A 23,970-nucleotide genomic window follows, 5' to 3' on the forward strand; every position below is an offset into this window, starting at 1 on the left:
AGCACTTAAGCATAAAAACAGCCTTTTCCATTGAGCAATCCGTCCCTGTTCTCATAGGAGAGCTGGAGCCATATGTGTTAATGGCCTCCACTGTGTGCTTGGAGTTACGATGGGTGAATACCGACGACCCCAAGGACCTCTGAAAGAAACGCAGACGGACCAAGCCAGGCTTTGCCCTCCCCAGAAACCCAACCCCCTAAGCCCCAGGTGACTTTTTTCTCTTTTCCATAAACACCTCCAAAAACTAGCAACCCTTTATTGAGTAGGGTTCTCTGTGTGCCAGGCTTTGTGCCAAGTGCAGGACCGTACGGGATTTTTGCGATGACCCCGTGAGAAAGTCCTTACTACCTCCATGGTACACATGGGGCTTGGAGAGGTTAAATGATGTGCTCTGACGACACAGAGCTGACATATAGACCCAGGCTGTCGAGAAACACGATCCCCCTCTCAACTGCTCAGCAAATTAGAAGTAGCGTTATTGCTTTTATTATTACCCCCTTTGAAATAATCAATCTTAATTCCGAGTTAGCAAGTATTTTCCCTAATATCAGATCACCAGCCTGGTTGGTAGCAGAAGAATTGATGGGCCCTGGAAACCTGACATTAATTCCGGACCCCTTCCTTCCTGAGCTGAAAAATATCGAGAATCAGGCAGCGACCTTTATTTTGCCATTTGAATGGATGTACTGTTATTTCATAATAGAATGTTTATGTGCTTTTTTACATCAGAAATGTGCTTCATTATTTGGTAGTTTTCTGACTCCTGGATGACATAGTGGCTCTTCAGCTGGTGAAGACTGATTATCTCTGGTTTATAACACTGGAGCTTAATTAATTTACATATTCCTTATGGGGTTTGGAGAAGAAAATTCTTAAAAGTTAATGGGCTAGTTTTATATTTAGTCAATATATCTTTAGTACAACTCTGGGCAACAACATTTCATGTCACACAGCTTCAGTGCAATAATAATAGTAAAAGGGAGGTTGTTGATGGCTTGAACCAAAGCTTACATTCTGGCTCCAAGCTCTTTCTTTCTGTCTCTTTCTAAGGAGCCCGGTCTTCCCGGATGGAGGGATTTCGGAGGCCCGGACGAAGGGGACGTGGAAAGTAAAGGTACCGGGAACGCAGGTGACCAGGATGTGACTGGGAAGTTGGTCATTGGTCTTCGGCCTGTGTTCACATTTCTGCTTTGCGGCTTCGTAAGGCTGTTTGACCTCGAGCAGCCAGAACCCCTGGTGTCACCACTTTCAGATGCGTAAAGCAGGGATCACTGTTCCTCATGAGGGAGTCGCTGCGCCCAAGGCAGGAAGGAGCTCAGTAGACGTAGCCACTACGGGGAGCTGCTTGCGTAGGAGGCCTAGACCCTGGCTCTCCACGTGAGGGCCCGCGGCCTGCTGCGGCTCAGGAGGCCTAAGGGGCTGGCCCGGGCCGCCACCGGCTTAGGCTGTCCCATGAGCTCATGGCGCAGGCTGCGCTTACCGGGGTCACGGGGGAAATGACGTGCATTGTAAATCCCAGGATTTAGGCAGGGGTCATTCATTTTTCACGTCGATGTGTATCATATTGAGCGCGCAGTGGCCTCGTCATCAGCACGTATTGATTTAATGTGACTGGAATGTGCAAGGCAGAGCTTCTCTCCCCCGACTGCGAGTCAGGGCTGGTTCTCGAGCAGCGCGTCCGCACGGTGGAGAATATGACATCTGGAAAGGGAACAAGCAATGGGTCTTCCTGATAGCAAGTGAGAAATGGGATATTCTTACAAACCCCGTGCTGTTATACAAAGAAAAAAAGTAAACCCAGTAAACATCTTATTAACTCAACCAACACTAATTTGAACTAGAAGTCTGATGCAAATTGAGCTGTATTTACTTGGGCGACACGAAGCCTCTTCAAGAGGACCAAGCATGTACTACCACTTTCGAAGCAATTATTTTTCATACAAAGATGCCTGGGTCCCCTGGGTGGCTCAGTCGTGGTGTCCAACTCTTGATTTCAGCTCGGGTCATGATCCTGAGGTCCTGGGATCGAGCATCGTGTGGGGCTCACCGCCCAGAGCGAGTCTGCTTGTCCCTCTCCCTGCTTCTGTGCTTTCTCAACCCCTCTCTCAATACATACATACATAAATAAAGGAATGAATAAGTAAATAAATCTTAAGGGAAAAAATGGCTACTTGAACATCATTTTTATTTATCTCTACTTGGCAACACTCACCTGAGCTAATTTGCATTAGTGGAAGCAGAAAGTTATAAACTGGATTTATATGCTGGATTTTTAAAATCCTAAAAATCTTGTTCACCTGGCTTTCATTTTTTTTTCTGTTAAAAATGGACAGAGCCTAAAAACAATATATTTTTGATCTGCTGATGAGTAAAAACAAAGCTACAGACATCTGTAGGGTAAAGCCAACTGATTGAGCAGACGCCAGGCGATTTTTCAGGTTTTTGTAAAGATGACTTTGATAAACTTTATCAGTTTTTTTCTGGTTAGCTGGAGTGATAGGTTTGTAGATAAACTGTAATTCAGATGCTCATTCGTACTTTAATAAAACCTCTTGGTATGTTATGATTGTCTTCTTGAGAATTGATTTCCTTACCGTGAAACAGTGAGCACTTCCTGTTTTAGGTCAAATTTTAGCTGCCTTGAAACAATTTATTAGAAACATTTTGGTTCTTCTAGGCAGAGGAAGGGAATGAATAATTAAACACACACGCAGATACAGAAGGCAATAGAGAAAACAGAGGAACAGGGTAAATATGGAACAACACTGGGGTCCCCTGTTCTTGAAATATAAGAAAACGACATTCTAGGTTTGAGTGTGGTTTTGAAGGAGCTCAATCAAAGATCGCCCTTATCCTACTTAGCCCGTAATCATTTGTTTTGGCTTGCTGATCGCATTGCCACACGCAGGCCCGAGGGTTTACTGAAAGAAAGGGATTTCCAGGAAAGGTGACCTCACCACAGAAGCAAGGAGGCCAGGAAGGACTTCAGGGCTGGGGTGCTGCGTTCACACAGGGGTTCCTGTAGGGACCTTCTTATTGTGTCAATAGGGCGGCCTTGCACCCGACTGGAAGCAATGAACAAAGGCAGGGGACCGTGGCTGAGTCCTGTTCACTGCAACCTTTGGACAAAGCAGTTCATTCTCAAGGCCTTGATGCACGACGTGGCAGTTGGACTTAACGGGTGCCTGTTTCCCGCTCGATGATACGATCCTGGGTGACTAGGCCATCAGCGGGCCCATCTCTGCTGCAAGATGGGAGCTCAGCCCTGCACCGTGGTCTGCGGGCTGGCCCTCTGGCTCTTAACCCTGGGTCGGAGAAGAGAGGAGACGATAAGTAGGGAGGCTTCCTAAGAGCTCAGCCCTCTAAAGTACTTAGGAGGATTTTTCTTTGACCTGCTTGTGTAATTGTATCTGGTAAAAAATAAGTTTTTTTTTATTATTAAGACTTTATTAGAGAGAACACAAGTAGGGGGGAAGGGGCAGAGGGAGAGAGACAAGCAGACCCTGTGCTGAGCACAGAGCCCGACACCGGGCTCGATCCCAGGACCCCGGAATCAGGACCTGAGCCGAATGCACATGCTCAACCGACTGAGCCACCCAGGTGTCCCAAATTTCTTTATTATTAATAAAAACAGCATCTATTGAGAGCTTCCAATGAACCAGGCCAGAGGCTATGGATTTCATATGCATTCTCTCAGTTGGTTCCCATGATGACCCTTTAAAAGAGAGGCCCGCATTATTCTCATTTATATACAGATACATTTGGGGGACTCGAGATGCAGAGTAATCAGTGGGTCCCTGGACCTGTAATGCAGAACTCGGGGTCAAGCTCGGTCTATCCTCAGAGCCTGGGCTAGTAACCACTTCCCGATGCTGTCTTTTAAAGTCTCACGCTCCAACAGGGTGCACGTTAAATAAATATAGGGACAATCACCCGGTGGGATTTCACCCCTGGGCCAGTAGAAGGATTCTGTGCGCAGCAAAGAACAGGCCCCCGTGAAGTGAAAAAAGAGAGTGATGGAACAGGATCCTTCTGCCCCAGTAGGCCCTGGAGAAACACGAGGCACCTGCACGGGCACAGGGAGATGTTTTCATTCACTGGGGGGTAGGATGGTGGGCGATCACTTTGGTTTTTCCCTCTTCGCCTCGGTATCCCGTTCATGTGGTGTTTGTAATGTGACACAAAATAAATAATACTTAAAAAAAAAAACAAAAAACAAAACCCAAGGGAATGGATTTCTTGATCCATGTGTTTCTCGTAAGAATTTGCGAGAGCGGAGACCTTAGGTACCTGTGGCAGCTGCCACGGCGCCCTGTGCTGGGGAGGGGCTCGTTCCCGCCGCTCACCTTCCCCGCTGCCCTGCTCTGTATGTGTAAGAAAAGGGGACGCGGCGTTTGGATGACAGCCTGGGCCTCGGGTACTCCCTGTGCAAGCAGCATGGATATTTCTGACTGTCCTTTTGATTCTAGTTGAAGCTGCTTGCCACAGGCATCTCTTAGCAGATTGCTTTGTGATTTATGCAGGTCTAGAGGAGACCAAGGATCATTTATCTTCAAACCAGGAAAGAGATGAAAGCAGCTCGGTAGTAAAATTTCCTGTGGAGTTAGATGAGAGCATCAAAGGGAAAAAATGTCATTGTTTCATGAAAAACTAGGAAACGTGAGTCAGTTTCTAATGTCACAGATATTTTCCTGTGAAGAGTTCACGTTAAAAAAAAAAAAAAAATCTCTCCAAAAGGATAAAAACAACCAGAGCAGTGAATTAGGGTGATTCAAAAGCGACGACTTCAAAACATGGCCTTTTGCAGAAGGTTAAAAGGAAAATAAAGGAGAAAGGGCGGCAGGGGGGAGGGGGGTGGGGATCTTCAGCCGACTCGAGCCATTTGTAATTATTTTTCCCACGATTAAATCTCATTTTCTGCCCTTGCTCCAATATCGGAGCACTATTCTCACTTTAAGAGGAAAAAACCCCTGTTTCCCAGAAGGGATACTCGTGTGGCTGCGCATCCTTTGTTCTCTCCTGTGCCTCTCCCCTCGTGCTCCCTGGCTCCGCACCCCTGACAGCCTCTGGAAAAATGAGGCAGCCCCAACTGCTCGGTGCTCGCTGCTGATTTGTCCGGTGCTCCCCGTGTCTGGCACGCTGTAAGGGTCCTGCTCCTTTGAAGTGTGTTCCACAGATTCGGAGATATTTAAAACACTGTGAGGCCTGGAGACCAAAAAAAAAAAAAAAAAAAAAAAAAAATGTTGTGATCGGGACATTTGTCACCGTGCATAGGAATATCAGCTTCCCACCAGACAGAAGGGATATTATAGGTTTCTCCCCGGCTACTGTACATGCCATAAGTAAGACAACGATGCATGAAGCTGAACCGGCTGCCAAAAATAGATCACGGAGAAAAATTTCTCCCATGACAATTGGCTGTGATCCTAGGGGTTTTCCCTTTTACTCTGAAACCTTGAATAGTATTTCTTTTCTCTCTTTTTATGTTTCTCCCCTCCCTCCCTTCCATTTCTTCCATCTTTCTCTTTCTTTCTTTTTCTTTCTTTCTTTCTTTCTTTCTTTCTTTCTTTCTTTCTTTCTTTCTTTTTCTTTCTTCTTTCTTCTTTTTCTCTTTCTCTTTCTCCCTTCTCTTTTTCTTTCTTTCCCTTCTTCCTTCCTTCTCTCCCTCCTTCCTTCCTTAATAAACACACCATGATTTTTGTCTTGAAATCCCTAGCAAATGAGATCGCAAAACTGAAGTGTGGATTTAGTGGGGTTAATCTCGAGGGATACCCAGTGCATCAGCTTCCTCAGACCTCCATCCCCGACTCAGAAGGGCCTGGCAGCCTTGGGTGATGTCATTTCAGTCCTGGACTGTTGTCATTGCTCAAGAACTATTATTAAACAATCGGGAAGAGAAGGGAGTCCGTCCCAGTGAACATGCTTTAGGCAGAGATCGGGTTATCACGCAACCAGAGGTTCGTAGGTGAATGCCGAACAGCGCAGTGCAAAACTCCAAACATTCTGCAGCTCGTCAAGACTGTCGATATTGTTGGGCACCTACACCGTGCTGTCTGCACAACTGTCGTCCATAAGTACATGGAGGGGCTAGAGGTTGACGCCACCTGGAGTTGTCCAATCTAAGGTAGAAATATCAGAGTTTGGGGACATTACAGCAAGGGGGCTCTGGCAACCGATGGAACTGGCCTAGAATCTTAATTTTGATGCTTACTACACGTTAACGTTGAGTGAGTGACAGCGTCTTTTTAGGCTCAGATTGCTCGTTTGGAAGACCTTCACCCCTGCCCTGGAGGAGCTGTCATCTGCACTATCTCATTGGCTCTCTTTTCCTGTCAGTGACCTTCCTTTGCATTTATACTTGGTTTTCCCCCAAGATCATGGGAGTCCATGTCTGTATTCTCGGAGGGCCTCCCACGGATGAAAAGACAAGATGAGATCTAGGAGACGGTGGTCTTCAGTAGTTTTATTCATTTATTATTATTTTTTTAATTTAAATTCAATTTGCCAACATATAGTGCATTATTCGTTTCAGATGTAGAGTTTAGTAAGTCATCAGTTGGGTATAACACCCAGCGCTCATCACACCACGTGCCCTCCTTGATGTCCGTCACCCAGTTGCCCCATCCCCTGACCCACCAACCCTCAGTTTCCCAGAGTTGCGAGTCTCTCATGGTTTGTCTTTCTCTCTGATTTTTCCCCCACTTTGTTTTCCCTCCTTCAAATGAGTGCAGCGTGTGGAGCCGGTCAAGAGGCGGGGCTAGGGTGGGAGGGGGTCTATTGTGCCGCTCTCCCTGTGTCACAAACCCAGGTGTGCCTGGAGAAAAGGTTAAGGAATGGGAATTTCTGGATACAGTGGGAGGTTGAAGATGTAAAGGTAAGAAGAGGGAAGTAAGGGGATTAGGAAAGGCACCAGGGAAAGTTTCCCTTCACTGTGTGGGCCCCCTTTAAGGAATAGATGTATTTTCTGGATTCTGGTTTATTGGAAAATAGAACGCATTACGAACGTGAGAGCCTCCTACAGTCACACTTGAAAGTCACAGGAAATGATGGGTTGGCGAGTAGAAGTTCCTGGCGATTAAGGAGAGGGGTCTTCAAGTCCTGGACCGTACAGAGTAACTCACCTCACAGATTTGGGTGCTCCGGGCTCTATTCCAGGTATGCATCCACAGCTTTTTATTTTTAGCCATGAACTATTTTCTCCCGGGAAAATTGCAACTGAGGATGAGACTGTGGACCTCTCAGGCGGGACTGAGCCTGGTGGGCGCTACCCGCAAGGGAGGCTGAGCCCGGCACCTGGATCCTCTTAGCAATTTCCCCTGGGAGCCACCTTGTTGAGAAACTGGATGCACGTAACAGCTGAAGGGGATCTTCAAATTTGGGGAATTCAGAGAAGCTGCTGCCTGGGCAGGAGGGAGTAACAGGAGCTGGCGTTGCTCTACTGCCTAGGATGAAGGCGCCCTTTTGGAGACCTGAGGATGAGGTGAGGAAGGCTGGGATGCTGCGAGGTGGGAATGGCGCAGAGGGCTGGCTGGTCGCCGGCTGCCCGCAGGGTTTCCAGGCCCCGGAGCTGGGTGGACCCGCTGGTCACCCTGAGCGCAGAAATGGGCCCGGGAGCGTGGGGTGGGGGCGGCAGGGGGGTCTGCAGGGCAGCTCGTGGAAAGAAGCCTCCGGACAGCGAGGAGATCGTGGGGCTCGGCCGCGGGCCCTCGACATGGACCCGGGTCCTGATGGGCGCTGGGCGGGGGGGGGGGGGGGGGGGGGTGCTGCGTTCCCGCGGGGCGAGGGTGCAGGGAGCGCAGCCCCACGGCTCCCACCCGCCGGAGTCGCCCCTGGCGCAGCAGCCGGGCTGCAAGACCAAGACGAGTGTGGGCGCCAGGGGGAGGCCCGGGGTTCGCCTCCGCGAGGGGCGAAAACGGTGGGAGATGAGATGGCCGCGCGGGTGCACAGGGGTAGAGGTGCACAGGGGTAGAGGTGCACAGGGGTTGAGGGGCACAGGGGTAGAGGGGCGCGGGTGCACAGGGGCGCGGGTGCACGGGGGCGCAGGTGCACGGGGGTACAGGTGCACGGGGGTGCAGGTGCACGGGGGCGCAGGTGCACGGGGGCACAGGTGCACCAGGGTACGGGTGCACGGAGGTGCCAGTGCACAGGGGTGCAGGTGCACGGGGGCGCAGGTGCACGGGGGCACAGGTGCACCAGGGTACGGGTGCACGGAGGTGCCAGTGCACAGGGGTACAGGTGCACGGGGGCGCAGGTGCACCGGGGTACGGGTGCACGGAGGTGCCAGTGCACAGGGGTACAGGGCACGGGCGCGCAGGTGCAGGGGCGCGCGCCTTCTCAGCGTGCCTGGAAGCTGCTGGAAGCGGCTGCGGTTGCGCTCACCGCCCACGGGTGCGTAGAACTCCGCGAAGGAACTCGGGGCTGGGGAGAGGACACCGGGTGCGGCCGCGGCGCCGGGGCTGCGGGTGCAGCAGGTGCATCCGAGGGGGCGGCAGGCCGAGGGCCCCGGGCTCCCTCCGACAGCGGGGGGTGGGGAGGGTTGCAGGGCGGAGCTATCGAGAAACCGGGGCCCCGGGGGCCGGCAGCGGCACGAAAGCCTCAGCGCGGGGACACTGGGGCTGGGACCGCAGGGGCTGCCGCCCACCCACGCGGGCCGTGGCCAGGTGCGGGTCACAGGTGCGCGAGCCGTGGAGGCCTGGTCGCCCAGCTGGGGGGGAGGATGGGGCTGGGGCGGTGCCGAGGGCTGGGGCAGCGCGGAGGGTCGGGGGCTCTGTGGGGTGCAGAGGACCGCTTAGGGGAGGCCGTTCAGGGGGACCCCGGGGGCGCAGCGGTTGGCCCAGGGCGTGACCCCGGGTCTCGGGATCAGTCCCGCGTGGGGCTCCCTGCATGGGGCCTGCTTCTCCCCCTGCCTGGGTCTCTCTGTGTCTCTCTGTGTGTCTGTCTCTATCTATCATCTATCTATCTCGACAAATTTATTCTATCACGAATAAATAAAAATAAATCTTAAAAAAAAAAGGCATTGAACTAGGTAGGAAGGAGGAGGAAGGAAGGAGGGTCACAGTGCATCATGGAGGAGCTGGCAGGTCAGCTGAAGGGCAAGGAGGGGGAGGCGATGCCAGGCCTGGAGCAGGGGTGGGCGGAGGCGGGCTGGGGCCTGCTCCCCCTGCTGGGGGGCAGACGAGTCTGGGGATCCCCGGTTGGCAGCCTGCACCCGGTGTGTGTGCTTAGAGACCTGGAGTTAGGAGCCCGTGGATCCCGAGCACCAGGGGGAGGGTAGCTGCGAGGAGGGGCCACAGAAGGACTCCGCTCCTGCGCCCTCCCTCACAGCCGGGGCCCTGAGGAGGCAGAGGCCTCTGCTGGGTCTCTGTGTAAGGCCGTGCGAGACCCTCCCGCTCTGCAGGAAACCATGTGTGTGGAGATGATTCCACGCAGGTGTCGGGCACCCCGCGTGGCAGCCTGCGACCCACCGACCGGGGGTCATTCTGCAGGAGGTAAACGCCCAGGTGGAGACCCTGCGAGGCCTGCGGTTAGCGTGGAGGGCCGAAGCTCACATGGAGGGGCGTCCTGCGAGTGACAGCCGGCCCAGGGCCTGGGTGCAGCTGTGGCTCGGAGATGTGGGGACCCCCCGGGTGAGGCTGCAGCCCAGAGACCCCAGGACTCTGGGTGTGGCTGCAGCCTGGAGACCCTGGGGGCCCCCCAGGTGTGGATGCAGCCCAGAGACATAGGGGCCCCAGGTGTGGCTGTGGCCCAGAGATGCAGCGGGGGGGCCCCCCAGGTGAGGCTGCGGCCCAGAGATCCCAGGGCCTCCCTAGGTGCGGCTGTGGCCCAAAGACCCCAGGCCCCCCTCCCTGCATGCAGCTGTGGCCCAGAGACCCCCGGGGCTGTGTGTGGATGCGGCCAGCATAGCCGCGGAAGGCCCCTGGATCCTGAAGTCCAGCTGGAGGCTACGCGCTCTTTCCCAGAGGAGGGAGGTGCTGAGGCCTGGACCCCGGCTACATACAGTCCCAGGGCGCTGGTAGGGGCTTGGGCCGAGGGGAGCACCCGGGTGTCCCGACTAGTCCCTGGGCCTTCCCATCACCGTGAATGTCATCAGCCGTGACCGTGCACTTGGGGATCATCCCGGTTCTTGCTGAGGGTGCAGACTTCGGTGCCAGTGGGACCATCTGAGGTGTAGTCTGGTCACTTGTCATCTGCGCCGGTCACTCCACCTCCTCGTTTCATATTCTCTGTATTTGTACAACAGGGACAATGGGGTCTTTTTTTTTTTTTTTTTTTTTAGCGGCTGTAGTTAGAGATCTAGGTATATAAACTAATAGCACAGGCATTTTTTTTTCTTTTGATGAAAAAGAACTAATTGGAGGGTCCAGGGATACTGTTCAGGCGGGGAAGCACTCTGTGGGGTGCTCTGCTCGGCACCGGGGCGGCTTCTCCGTGTACCGACAGAGCCTGCCGCCCGGTGCATAGGAGGTGCTCCGTAAATACTCAAGATGAAGCGCCGTTCGGCTTTAATGTGATGCCAGGGGCTCGGGCAGGGTTTGCTGGCCACGGCCCTCGAGTGTGGAAATTTCAACGTGGTGTTGGGGGGAGCTGGCTTGTTTACATCAGCAGCAGGGGCGACTGCAAGGAGAGAGGCACTTTTATTTCCCTTGTGGGCCGGCAGTTCATTTTGCTGTAGCAGCTGCTAATGGAAAATAATAAAACCCATTTTCGTCAGGCAGTATCTGGAACACTTACAGGTCAATTCAATGCTCAAAACAGATTGTTACAGAGCATATTAGTTCGTCATCAACATCCACTCTGGTCAGGGGGTTTTTACCACTGGAAATTGAACTTACAGGTCATAGTCTGTTAGGATTCCTGAATATCCTCAAATTCTTATGAGTTAGTGGAAGCCCATGGCCGATTATTATAAACGAACACGCATAATCTTTCCATTTGTTAAAATCGCCAAGGTAGCAAATTAAGCTGTGGAAGAACTGAACTGGAGCAGCTGCAAAAATATGACTTCACTAATATGAAACCTATGTTCCGCCTATTAATTGAGGACTGCGGTCCCCTTCCCGTAATAAATCCCGTCCTGTAACAGCGCCGGGAGCTAACGTCCGCACCACCTTTTACGGCGTGGAAACTGGCGCAGGAGGTGAGATTGCAGGTGTGTTTCTGTGCGCTGCTCTTCCCACGGGCACGTGTGCGTGTGTCGGGGCCGTGGTGTCCAGACACGGAGGTCAGTGAAGGCAGCTGGGGGCTTCAGACGCAAGCCCCGCCGGGGCGGCGGCCTGGCCTGGTGCAGAGCAATCCACCCCGGGCTGCGGGGCCAAGCTTGCCGTTGGCGGACGTAGGTCATGGGCATGTCCCTCTGGGTTTCTGTTTCCTCCTCCGCAACGCGAGGATTTTGGATTAGACGTTCCCTAGGGACGTTTTTCTGTATACTTGAAAAAATCATTCTCGCTGTTCTCTTATTATACAAAATTAATATAGATTCACGGTAAACTCCCCAAAAAAAGAGAAGCAAAAAAGAGTAAAACTCACGTGTGATGCTATCATCCAGGGATACATATGGTTAGCATTTTGAGGTCCATTCTTCCAGCCTTTATGTTCACCTATATATAGATTTAAACACACACACAAAAAATGGGACCCTCCTATACATGCATCATTTGCTACCCACTCCCCCCCCCCCCACCGCTTAACCACAGTGTGGGCCTCTCTATCATGATGTTTAAAAACGGGATCCCATTGTATGAGTAGGCCACCAAGTTCTTTAATTTGGTATTGTACCAAAATAATTTGGTATTTTTCAATCTTCCTTGGTACCAATTGGTACCAATACCAACCAAGGAAGTACCAATAATTTGGTATTTTTCAATCTCTCGCGATTTTTTATAGTCGTTAGAATGAAAATAATCCTCATGACTGAATCTGTGAATATTTCCAAGTTCTCAGATTAGTGTAAATAGCCCAAAGCAGAGCCGCAAGGTCAAAAGCTACGCGTGTCTGTTAGTTGTTGGATGCGTGTCAGGATTCACGACACGCTTAGGTTCTCGGCTGCGCCTGGCCCTCGGGGCCGGTGAGGCGGGCCGGGCCCGGGGTCCTGAGCTCGACCCTCCCCGGCGGCCGGCGCCCAGTGTGCGGCAGGAGGGCGGCCTGCGCGGGCGGCCCGAGCCTCCGGGAAGGACGAACCTGCGCGAGCAGCCTCCAGCTTCCTCCGGGGCAGAGCAGCACAGAAACGGGGGACAATCGGGGTTCGTTTGTCCACAAAATTTCCAGCTGATTCTCCAGAACCCTTCCCGCCCTAACGGCTCTATTCGACTGGTCCCCCCGGTCGCTGGGCACCCGAGCTCTTAGCGCCGGGAGGCTTCGGCACAGGCCCCGGGCTCGGGAGCGGCCGGTCGTGGGTCCTGCTGAGCAGAGGCCGCCGGAGGCCACGGTGCCGCAGGCCGAGCTGGGGGTCGGGAGAGCCCTCGGGCGGGGGTTCGCCTCGACTCCCATCAGCACCCGAGAGAGAACATCGCAAGTTAGCTGAGCAAATAGGGTCACAGGTATCGACTCCTGTAATCAGCCCCCGGGAAGGCCGGGGATTTGAGATTCTCGCTTCTTTTTTTCCCCGCCCTTCTGTTTTCTTTGTCTGTGGGTTGGCTTCCTGCTCTCAGAATTCTCTAAGTTGGTGGTTGGAATTAGGGGGCCTAGATGCTGGTATTTAAATCTCTAAAGTCTTAAATTCGGAGGAGAAAAAGCGTCTCTCCTATCCTTAGGATTGAAAGAATCCCAAGCGGCACCCTGATTGGCCCGGCTGGGGTGGAGGGACCTCATGACCCGCGCACCTGTAGTCAGGGGTTGGGGCTCTTGCCCTCAGGAAAAAGGGTCCTTTTCGGAGGATCTGAACTCGGACTCCCAGAAACAGGGTAGATTGGTGGTTACCAGAGGTGGAGGCTGGTGGGACGGGGACTCTGGTCAAAGGGTACAAACTCCCAGTTATACGAGAAACAACGTAGGACCTGGTGACGCTGGGGTTGATCTTGTAGAGTTGAGAGCCACTAAAGTTTTAAACGTTCTCACCGCGACCGTGCAAAGCGGCAGCCGTGCAAGGTGAAGGATGCGCTCATCTTACCGTGGGAAGACTCCTATGTGTGTGACCAGCTGTTAACTGTGCACCCGAAGCTTACGCAGGGTCGTGCCAACCTCGGAGCTGCAGCAAAGGACCAGGGGTGAGAGGTGGCGCGCACTGCGGGGGGGTGGGGCCTGCGGCGGCCGCTCTAACGGGGGCGCCAGCCGCGGGGGCTCCACTAGGCCAACGGAGGGAACACACCACGGAGTGAAAGGGCGCGAGTGAGAATGGAACGGGGAGTTGCCTCTTTCCTCGCCGTGACCTTGCGGCAACTATTTCATCTTCATCAGATCTCACAGGTGCGGGTGAGGAAAGCGAAGAGGTTAAATTAAGCCCCGCCGAGACCCTAATAGGATTCTAGCACAGGTAATGCGATTCTTGTAAAGCCGCGACCCAACAGCTCAGGCTCCAGCAATGTCCTGGTGTTCAAACAAACAAACAAACAAACAAACAACAAAACAACGCACTAACGTAGAACAAAACTAGATTCAGAATTGAATGTCTTTCCCTGGGTTTCCAGAGGTTGTGAGGACGCCCCCCCCCGCCACCTTCCTGCCCCTGACTTGCTCATCGGGGTGCTGCGGCCTGTTGGCTGGTGCCCCCGGGCCTCGTCTCCCCTCCCCAGCCTGGCCCCGCAGCGCAGAACCCAAGTTCCCGTGGCCTCCTGGGCCGGGAAGCTGGGCTGGAATCCGTTTGAAGGGCGGGTTGGGAGGCGCTGACGCTCGGCCTTGGTCACTCGGTCACTCGGTCACTTGTCTGCGAGCCCGCCCAGCGCACCTGTGACCCTGGCGCCTCTCGGCAGCTCATGTGTGTTCCGTCCCGTCCCCCTGGAGTAACAGAAGCAGAGGGTGGCCCCCCAGGCCCAGCCTTCCCGACCTCTGCTGCCCTACAGCCCCCTGGTCCCCGACGCTCCCTGAAATACCGGGGTTAGGGTCAGAGGCTGCTTCTCTCCTTGCTCCCTGAGGCGGGCCTGTGCCGGGGAGCCCTTGCCCCACTCCGTCTGTGGACGGCTGCTCCCCCGAGGGCCCCGTGGACCTGGCCACTTCCCCTGACGCTTCCCTGAGGGGCCGGCTGTCCCGTGGGCCTGTCGGTAGCGCCAATGACCGCGGCGTGGCTTGGGGGCCCGGGGGCCAATTCCAGGAACCGAGCTTCTCCCGAGCGGGGACCACGCCTTAGTCGCCCGCTATCCCCCCGGTGCCGGCACCGCTTCTGCCGCCCAGCTGCTCCCTCGGCGGCTTTTTAAATGAATAAAAAGTCGTTTATTCAGGGGCACCTGGGGGGCTCGGTGGCTCGAGCAGGTGACTCTTGATTTTTGGCTCAGGTCACGATCTCAGGGTTGTGAGATCAAGCCCCACTTTGGGCTCCAAGCTGAGCATGCGTGGCCTGCTTGGGATTCCCTCCCCCTCCCTCACCTCCCTCCCCCTCCCTCTCCTTCCGTCTCCCTCTCTCCGCCCCCTCAAGTGAATTATTTGGTTATTCCTCTACGTAGCAGGGGGCAGTACGCTGAGTGGAAGCTCGGAGCAGGAACTGCTCCGGGCAGGAGGGAGATGCTGTAAGTCCTTGAGCAGGGGTTGACATGATAAAATTCACGTTTCTGGAGAATGGATGTGGCAGCAAGATCTGTCATTTGAGACTTTTAGGCCTTAGAATAATTGCTGGTGTTTTGACATTCTTCTGTATCTTCGGGAAAATAAATGGAACTAATATGAAGGAAATTCTTTGGGGACCTTCTCAGAAGTGAGCGCTACTGATTCAGCAAAACAAGGCGCCAGAAAGGATCCCAGCACGGCCCCTCCCCCGCCAAGGCCGTGAGGCTCCGAGGCAGCCACGCTCTCCTGACCTCCGCGTGACAGGCCCCGAATTAATGGGCAGATCCTCTTTTTTTCTGTTTCCTTGCTGCTTCGCAGGTTTGCTTATGCGCACTCCACCGAAGGTCAGATTTACGATGTGGTCTGATCTCTCCTGTATTTACAACTCTACTACCTTCTTCTGGTAGTGAATTGGTTCTTTTATGATCGGTTCACCTTTGACAAAGGATTTTCAACCATCCCGTAAGGATTTAACCTGTTATCCAAACACGAAATGCTCTCTGATCTACACACGTCCTATTTGGAATCTCCAAAGCTGATTGCTCTTGCCTGGATTGTCCCCGCGTGAGTCCTGCCGACCTGTCTGAGCGGGCGTTAGAGAGCTGTGTCCTCTCGCGTGCAATCGTGAAGGCGGAGTGGGTAGGTGGTCGAGCAGGGGAGGCCGAGGCTCAGTGACGCCAAATGATTGCTTTGGGGGAAGCCCCAGATCTTCAAAACACGTTCCTGGGGGAAGTTGGACAAAGGGACACCGGTTAGGAAATGGTGAAGTTAGAATTATTTAGGATCATTTAAAATTAAGTAAAATCTACACATCTACTGCTTACTAGGTGCTGAATATTACCAACCATGGAAATCACTTCAGAAACTTCTAGAACATAAGAATTTTTGTTTGACCTACAGAAAGGCGACAGTCAACTGTGTCTTGGGTTGAAATTTGAGGTGCAGTTGGTTCAATACGAATGCCTTTAATTTGGGCTTGGGCCCTAACGGAGTTTGTGGCTGGATGCTGCTATCTGCAAATGCATAGTTTTCTATAGATTCAAACATTAACTTAAATCCTTATCTTACATCCCAACGCTAATGATATAATATCATTTATCTGAGCACTTATGTATAAAGATGAAAACATTCAATTTGGGTCCTTCTGTGTTAGCTGCATGGTAGGGAATAAGACAGGATGAAGTGCTCGGCTGCCTCAAGGAAGGAAGGAAGGATCGGAAACCTCGGTGGTCACGGCAGGGGTGTGATTATGCACAGGGAGCTAAAGAAATGGAGAATTGCCCAACCTGAGCATCCCGGAGATCACGGAATCTTGTCTTGAAGGTCGCGTGAAGGCCGGTGGAGAGGATGCTGCACAGACTAGAACACTGACTTGTACACCTGTGGTTTGAACACGGCCCCTCCACCACGGTAACCATCTCTATCTCAAAGTAGAAGCTTTGATTCCTGATTATGTTTATGGAGACCAGTTTTCCCCATTTCTTAGGCCTTCTGGTTGCCTTCGCTCTTGCCCCGAGTTTTTCTGCTGTTCATATTTAGATGTGTGTCATCAATTTTCATCAACAGGGAGGATAGGATTACAACTAGGGGGGAAGAAAAAGATATTGATTTAAAATTTCATGTTGAAAAAGACTTAAGTAGGCAGTTTGGTTCGCAGACTCCTGTAAACCTAATGCATGGGAACGTACAGCGATATCCAATTGAAAAGTCAATGGAAAATGATTAGGTTTTGGCGCTGGTGTTTGTTATTTGTATTTTCTGCTTCCCCAAAGCTCATATCCCACGATAAGTTGACCCATGCCTATTTTACCACTAGCAGCTACAATTTTAGGGGGCTTGTGGATCTTTGGATGCAGATTGTGTTTTATTCTTTTTAAAAAATATTTATTCATGAGCCACACAGAGAGGCAGAGACCCAGAGGGAGAAGCAGGCTCCCTGTGGGGAGTCCAATGCGTGTTCGATCCCGGGACCCTGGGGTCATGCCCTGAGCCAAACAAAGGCAGACGCTCAACCACTGAGCCACCCAGGGGCCCCAGACTGGTGTGTTCTAATCAGTTTTTGACTCACTGCTGTTTTAACTGTGAATTTAGAACTTTTCTAAGCTTTGGTTTCCCCGTTCATAGAACGGGAGAGAAATACGTTCATGCTGTTTTAGAATTAAATGACATAACATTGAGCAATGTTAGGTACTGTGCCGGGAACACAATAGGTGCAGAATAAATGATAGCTTCTCTCATTACCCTCATCCCCTCAACAGCATAGGGATCAAATACGTGACACCCCTCTTGCCCGCCCCAGGGTGTCCAACATCATAGTCTGAAGTGCAAATCACGTACCAAAGTGCAAAGGCTTAATCCTTCTATTTGTCACTAAGAGTAGAAAGCCTGGAGGTCCAGTCTGTCCTCTCCAGTGATTGAACTTCTTCTCTGTTACATATCCAGGTATTTTTGGGGTTTGTCCATTTCTCAGGGGGATAGACTTTGTGTAAAGACCTAGACATTAGGGCAGGCTGGCTTGATTAGGGAATGGCAAAGGCCACTGGGGGCTGGAATCTAGGTTTGGGGCTTGGGGGATAGAATAAAAACCAAGACAGCTGAATGACAGGGAGAGTGTGTATCAGATGACGGCAGGAAGTCAGAAGACTGTTTTCCTAAGACATAATCTCCCAAAGTATGTCCCATCATACACCAGGTCTTGAGGTATGGAATAAGTATCCTAGGAGTTCTGACAAGTTATAGGGTAGAAACCAGTTCAGCTAGTCAATGTTGGTTTGACGTGGCCAGGATATGGTTTTGAGTTATTGATAACTCGAGGTGTTAACACTCTATGTTCCACATCTGGTAATGCTCTTCCAGGGACGTGGAACCTCCAAGTGGGTCTAGAAGGTGAGGAAGACTGGTCAAACCCACGTCTGTTAGAAAGTGGCCTTTTGGGTCCTTGGGTATGAAGATTGGGACTGGGGAGTAATGAGGGTGCTCAAGGCAGGTCAGGAGACCAAGTAAGACTCAGGTCTTCAGCACCCAGGGACACACTGAGGACCCAGCCTGGGGGAGGGGGTTCACCTCCCAGGTCGCTGGAGCACACGGCAGAAACGTCAGACATTGGTCTGTCAAAGTAAGAGTAGCCTGGTAGTAGACGCGGAGCTGGGAACAATGGACATGACGCTTCTTGTGTTCTTACAAAGCGTCAGAATTGGGCATAGGTTCTGAAGCCTCTCTTGTCAGGTGTGGGGTCTGAGTAAGGTGGGGGGATCTATGGTCAAGAGGACTGGATCTCCAGCAGCCCTTTAAATGCCTTCCATGCTCATTCTCCCTTCTTGATGGGCCCGTTGCCCTCAGGATGCCTTCCCGTCTTCAGCATGGCCTGCAACTCCATCTCGTTCTGCTCCCTGCTGTCTCCTTCAGTGACTGACTGGTTCCAAATTCTCACCACCTTGTGGTCTGGGACTCTCTGCCGTCCGCCTGCGTGTAGCGCTCTACAGTGCCATTAAAAACTACCACTTATTGAGAGCTTACAGCGTGTGGGACCCTGTGCTTAACACGTGGCTTACGTGATCGGTTGACCGTAATCTATAAGATGGAGCCACTTGGGAATGAGTTCACAAGTAAGTAATAGAATACCCCACTCACCAAGGCTTAAATTTGGACAATGTTTTCTACAAAAAGTCCAGAAGAAGGCGGTTTTTGAATTGGGTCTCTGTGATGCCACTGAAGATTCCAGACTCTGCAGCTTCTCGAATGACAATTATCCTCACATTGTGGCCTCATGGTCATGAAGTGGGCGCTGTATCTGCAGGCCTCCTGTTGACCTCTCCCTTTCCCTAGGGTGTGTGAGCTGACTTATTTAGAACACAGAGCCTTCCCAGAAACGCCTGGGCTGTTTTGGTTCTTGTTTCATTGATAAGAATTGTGGCCTGTGACCTTTCCAGGTTGGAAAGTTGACTATTTAATTTTCTGATCTCTATAGTTGAGGATGGCAGGGATGAAATGGGTTGAAGGATGGGTTTTAGGTTAGCTGACCTTGAGGGCCCATCGTGGTCGGCACTGTTACTCCCATATTGGGTGACAAAGCAGATCAGGAAGCTGAGTTAACTTGCTTGGGGTCGCATAACCAGTGGGTGTTAGAGGCAGATTTCAAGCTGGCTTAGTGTCCCTCAAAAGCTAATGGGAGTTCCCCCATCCCACAGAGTCTCCTTCTCAAATTTCCAAAGTCCAGTTGAATTCAATCTATGTTGACTGAGTGGACGTCTCTACCCAAAGCACTGCACTGAGATCACAAACGGATATACAGGTCATCAAAGCTTTGCCCCAATCCTCCAGCGATTAATCATCTCGATGGAGGGAGATGCACATGGATGTCACCAATTCAAGGTGGACCTGAATGGCCATGTCAGTGGGGTGCACACAATGAGTCGTGGGTGGGCTGGGGAGGGAGCATGGAATCCTGCCTGGGGCAACCCGAGAAGGCTTCCTGAGGAGAGGTTTGATCTAGGCCGTCTGTCTGCAGAGGTGTCTTTTATGAGCACTGTAGTTCTTGACTCTGTCTTCTGTGAACCTCAGCTAAGGCCCACACAGCCTCGGTCATCTCGGGCGTAGCTTGTCTGAGATTAACGCGAAGACATAATGTCCAAAAGTAAATCAACCGACTGTTCTGTCGGTTCCTATTTTAATGTTCCCCCCAAATCTCATCATCTTGGACTTTCGACCAAAACCAGATCTAGTCTATCAAATTAAAACTCCTGAAGTAAAACATTTCAAAACAGAGTAACTGCAAAGCCATTTAAAATAAACTTAACCTGTTATATATTCTCCTAAACAAGCTAGTGTGTCAGGTGCATTCCATAAAGGAAAGTTCTTATGTTCCAGTTACACAGGAATACAACGACAGTTGAGCCGATTGTACCCCGACACACACAAAGGTAGTATAAGGTACCGTTCTTTCCATGGGGGGAAAGCTAGTTAGGGTGAATGTGGATACAAGTGGAGTGAGAAGACCTTTAATTATAGATTTTAGCCTCCCCGTCCCCAGAGAGGGCAAAGCACACGACCAGAGCGTCCACAAAAGAGAGAAAACAATGGCTAAGGGCGTGTAGAAAACTGAAAGCCACAGCAATGCAGGAGAAAACAAGGACTCCTCACGTTCTCTTTGCTCAGTTAGCAAAGAATTCGGATGAATCCAGGGGCAAGGATGTGGTGGGCTGGCAATGCCAGTTTTAGGATCCTAAAGGAAGCAGATGAGCAGCATATGCCAAGAATACCAAGACACCTACGATGCTTAGCCTCTTCATTCCACCGGGATCACACAGAGACAAACTCCCCTACAGAAGTAACATGAAACATGGGCAGGAATGGATGCACAAATATGCATGTTACGACATCATTATGAAAATGAAAATGTGGGAGCACCCGAGTGGCTCAGTCGGGTGGGCGTCGGACTCCTGATTCTTGACTCGAGTCATGATCTCCAGGTCCCGGGATCCAAGCCCCATGTTGGGCACTGTGCTCAGTTCAGAGTCTGCTTGGGATTCTTGCTCCCCCACTTGCTTGTTGGCCCTCTGAAAATAAATATTTAAAAGAAGATGAAAATGTGGGGATCCCTGGGTGGCTCAGTGGTTTAGCGCCTGCCTTTGGTCCATGGTCCTGGAGACCCAGGATCGAGTCCCACATCAGGCTCCCGGCATGGAGCCTGCTTCTCCCTCCTCCTGTGTCTCTGCCTCTCTCTCTCTCTCTCTCTCTCTCTCATAAATAAAATAAATAAATAAATCTTTAAAAAAAATGAAAATGTAAATACCCATAATGGGGGTTTGGTGAGGCACATGGCGTGTCTGCAGGACAGATCAACGCTGTAGCCAATGTGAAAACATTCGCAGACCTAACAATTTAGAGACGTACTGGGTATACGTAGCACGATTACAACTGTACGAGAAATCTGAAAGGAAATGTCAAAAACGTCAACAGTCTTTGAGTTGTGGCATTCGGGAAACTTTTAAAGATATTTTGTGTCTTCTGAGTCTCCTGCACTTGAGTCACGTGATGTTTCCGATGAAAGGATGCTGGTTAGCATGGGCCCTGCGTCCACAGGTGAGGGCCGGCGTCCCCTGCCTCCCCTCCAAGCCTCAGGCCTTGCTGCCGGACCTCACAGGCAGGTGGCCATGGGGCTTGGCGGTGCCTGTTCAGAACATTGTCGGTTCCCGTCAGCCGCCTGCCAGCACCGTCGCGGGGCCGCGGGCTTCCACGGGCAAGGTGAGGCGGCCTAAGGCAGCCACTCCAGAGGGCTCTCCTGCGGCCGGGAGGCCTTCCGCCTGTCCCTGTTCTGGCCGAGTGACGGAGCACCCGGGGCGGGAGGCCTCTGTGCGGCTCCGGAGGGCACCTGGGCGGGGTGTCGGCACTGTCCCTGGGGAGTGCGGGCCGCTGGGTGAGGGTCGCCTCCTCGGGGCCTGCTGTCTCCCGCCGGCTGACGCCCTCTCTGCTGGCTGTGAGCCTGGGGCGCTGTGCAGCGAGGTCGTGACCATCTCCACGTGGCACCGGGGAGGTTCCCTTTGATGGGGCGGCCTCAGCTCCGCCTGTTGGGTCTAGTGGGGTGATGGTAGGTGCCCAGCGGGCGTGCCAGGCTCGTTTCCATCGGTTAAAATACTGTGAATGAAATTGTGATGAACGTATGCTACTGCCCTGTGCGGTCAGTGTCGTCATCCTCGCCTCCTCGGTGAGGAAAGTGCCCGAAATCCCACCCGATGACGAGAGAGTGAGCCAGGATTGACGCGCGAGGCCTCACACCTCCAGGGCCTGGCCCGCTCACAACTGTCAGCCCACCCTTTCCCAGACGCCAGTCGTTCCGTGTCCCTCTTCCCAAAGCCGTGTCCCATCCCGCATTGCTTTGTTCCATGTTTTTCTTTGTCAACTTATTTTCCCCCCAATTACGCCTCATACTAAGCAGCTGTGGGCACAAAATCGTGGGTCTACTGGGCACTAGACTGTGTTCCAAAGCTCGCCCTTGCGACGGCGGGGCCTGGCCGCCCGTGCACCCCAGCCCACCGCCTTCCCTCGCGGCCCGCTGCCCTCTGGCCGCCTTTGCTGGAGCCTCACTGGCTCTACTTCTGCCCTATTGCACTCCCCCCCGAGGCGAGCGGTTGATCAAAGGGAGGCCACCTTGTCCTGTCCCCTTCCGTGCAGCGCCAGGACGCCTGCCATGCTCTGCATGGGGGTGGCCACCCAGTGTCTGGACCGGAACTGCCGGGCTTCTAGAGCCAGAACGGCGGCTTTGGCTCTTCCAGAGGGTTGGCCTGCAGACTCCGTCGTCACCGAGCTTGTGGTGTCTGCGTTGGGGAGACGGGGACCCTCCCGGGGACGCCGTGGTTTGCTCTACGTGGCCCCGGCTGGAGGGCCCGATGTGGTCAGCCGTGCACTTGGCCGTAAAACCTTGATCCGCTAGGAAGTGTCCCAGGGAGAAAGTAATTTCCCTTCCCCCCATGCTCTGAACGGACGGCGCGTGCACCATATGCAGCCCCAGGAAAACCGGCAGCGGAAAAGCTGCCTCCGCGCAGGACGCCGAGCTGGGAAGGAGCGGCCTTGGTCGGTGGCCCCGCTGCGCCCGCTCGTGACCCCCGACATGTGCCGCCTTCCTGGGCCTGCCATCTCCCGTCTGTAGCCGCACCTTCCCGGGGCGGGGGCGACAACACAGTCACCAGGGACCTCCGGTCCACGGTCGTGGCTGCGACGCGTCTTGGGCGGGGTGAGGAGGTCGAGGCCACGAGCTCTGCGCTGTCGGGCCTCGGGTGCCCAGTTGTCCCCGAGAGGGGTGCAGCGCCCGGGGGGCCTCGGCCCGCTCAGCCCGTCAATGGACCGCAGCAGCCTTTGTTTCCATTAAGCTGCAGAAACGTGTTGCATTCGGTGGTTGTGCTGACGCAGAAGTAAAAGGGGGCAGTGAAGGAACATGGGGAGCAGGGGGAGCAGGCCGGCCCCGAGCAGTGCTGGAGGGGAGCGTGTGGCCAGGAAGGGCAGCAGCGCTGGGGATCACCACCCAGTGTCTTGGTCATTGGCCCCAAAGACCCAGGGTGTGCGGGAGACACAGGGTGGTCAGACCCCATTGCCACAGCCCTGAGTGTCCCGAAGAGGTGGCAACGAGGAGGGGTCACTGGGCCTTCCTGCGATGCTCGCCCTGTCGGAGGCGGGGGCTCCGCTCTGGTGTCTGTGAGCCCCGAACAGCCCTCCGACTTGGGGACGACGGTTCGGAGCCGAGTTTCTAGTAACAGCTGTGCTTTACGCGCACGGGGTCCTATCAGAGATGTCACCTCCAGCCCCGCCACCTGCCCTGGGGAAGACCCTACTCCGGTTTGGCTGATAGCGGCTCGGCTGAGCGGGGGCAGCCGCATTCCCCAGGCGGACACTGCCTGGAGGGGGGAACCGGGGCCTGCGGGACCCCCACACGCCTGCTGTCCCGGGCTGGCTTTGTCTGCACCCAGTCATCCTCCTTGGGGTGTCAAGGGCTAAGAGCCTGGTGTTGCTTTTCTTTCTTTTCCTTTTCCTTTTGATTTTTTCTTTCAAGTAGGCCCCATGCCCAGGTCGGGGCTTGGACTCCGACCCTGGGATCAAGGGTCCCGTGCCCCACCCACCGAGCCAGCCGGGCGCCCCTGCCCCTGGGTGCCAAACCTCGGCAGGCCGTTCAGAGATGGAAACCCGTGTCCCCGAATAAGGGGTTTGAAGTTTATTACATTCAGTTATCATCCAAATAGATCTCGGAAGTCACTTAATTGGCCCTCATGATCATTAGTCAGCTGTTTCCAAGGAAACAACGCGATTATTGCTCCAAATAGACCCTTGTGCCTGCCTGTCCCGCGCACCCGCACAGCAGCGGGGCAGGTCTGGCAGGAGGGGTCCCCGCCTTCAGCGCCGGTCTGGGCTGCAGGGCCCGGTCCTGTTGCCGCCCCCGACGAGCCCGCCGCCGTGTGCAGGTGGGCAGCGGTGGTGCCCCATGTGGCTACGCTGGGGTCACCTGGCCGTGGCCGTCCACCCGCAGACCATCAGGGCCCCGGGGCTGGGACGCAGGGGTCAGCATTAACAAAAACCCACGACTCCCCAGGCGTGTGCGCGGGCACCTGAACGGCTCGGAAGCCTCGCGAGTCCTCCTGGCCGGGCGCGCGCAGTCCGTCCTCACAGGTGGATGCCACACCTGCAACCCTGACGCTCCAGTGGGCGGTGGTGCGGCGGGGCCCAGGGCCGGGGGCGGGGCCTCGTGGGTCACAGCTCATGGGGGGCGGGGCCTCGTGGGTCACAGCTGGTGGG

General features: G+C 53.6%; 3 long non-coding RNA genes across 11 annotated transcripts in view; 1 reads left to right on the plus strand and 2 right to left on the minus strand.

The window, feature by feature from the left end:
* LOC144302747 (uncharacterized) overlaps positions 1-4,201 on the plus strand; it is a 31,055-nt gene extending 26,854 nt beyond the window's left edge. Inside the window, exons 3-4 of one of the 3 annotated variants that reach the window (XR_013369788.1) lie at positions 58-207; positions 1,051-4,201. This is a non-coding gene — a long non-coding RNA (uncharacterized LOC144302747). The remainder of the gene's footprint in view (positions 1-57; positions 208-1,050) is intronic. The other 2 variants (XR_013369789.1, XR_013369787.1) reach the window with 2 other exon arrangements.
* Positions 2,873-14,509, minus strand: LOC144302748 (uncharacterized). Of its 7 annotated transcripts, XR_013369796.1 has the most exons (5): positions 13,304-14,509; positions 13,106-13,183; positions 12,178-12,944; positions 11,527-11,597; positions 10,301-10,614 (listed from the first exon to the last, which is right to left on the minus strand). It is a non-coding gene; the product is annotated as an uncharacterized LOC144302748 (long non-coding RNA). The 7 variants fall into 7 exon arrangements; XR_013369791.1 differs by lacking the exon at positions 10,301-10,614 and adding exons at positions 2,873-3,305; positions 4,347-5,205 and having other exon boundaries at positions 12,178-14,509; XR_013369795.1 differs by having other exon boundaries at positions 12,178-13,929; positions 14,025-14,509.
* A 199-nt stretch (positions 14,510-14,708) lies between these two features.
* On the minus strand, positions 14,709-23,927 carry LOC144302752 (uncharacterized). Its single transcript, XR_013369803.1, has 3 exons — positions 23,784-23,927; positions 15,978-16,274; positions 14,709-15,414 (listed from the first exon to the last, which is right to left on the minus strand). It is a non-coding gene; the product is annotated as an uncharacterized LOC144302752 (long non-coding RNA).
* Positions 23,928-23,970: the final 43 nt, after the last annotated feature.

The sequence above is a fragment of the Canis aureus genome, chromosome 31 (assembly GCF_053574225.1).
Source record: "Canis aureus isolate CA01 chromosome 31, VMU_Caureus_v.1.0, whole genome shotgun sequence".
NCBI classification, from domain to species: Eukaryota; Metazoa; Chordata; class Mammalia; order Carnivora; family Canidae; genus Canis; species Canis aureus.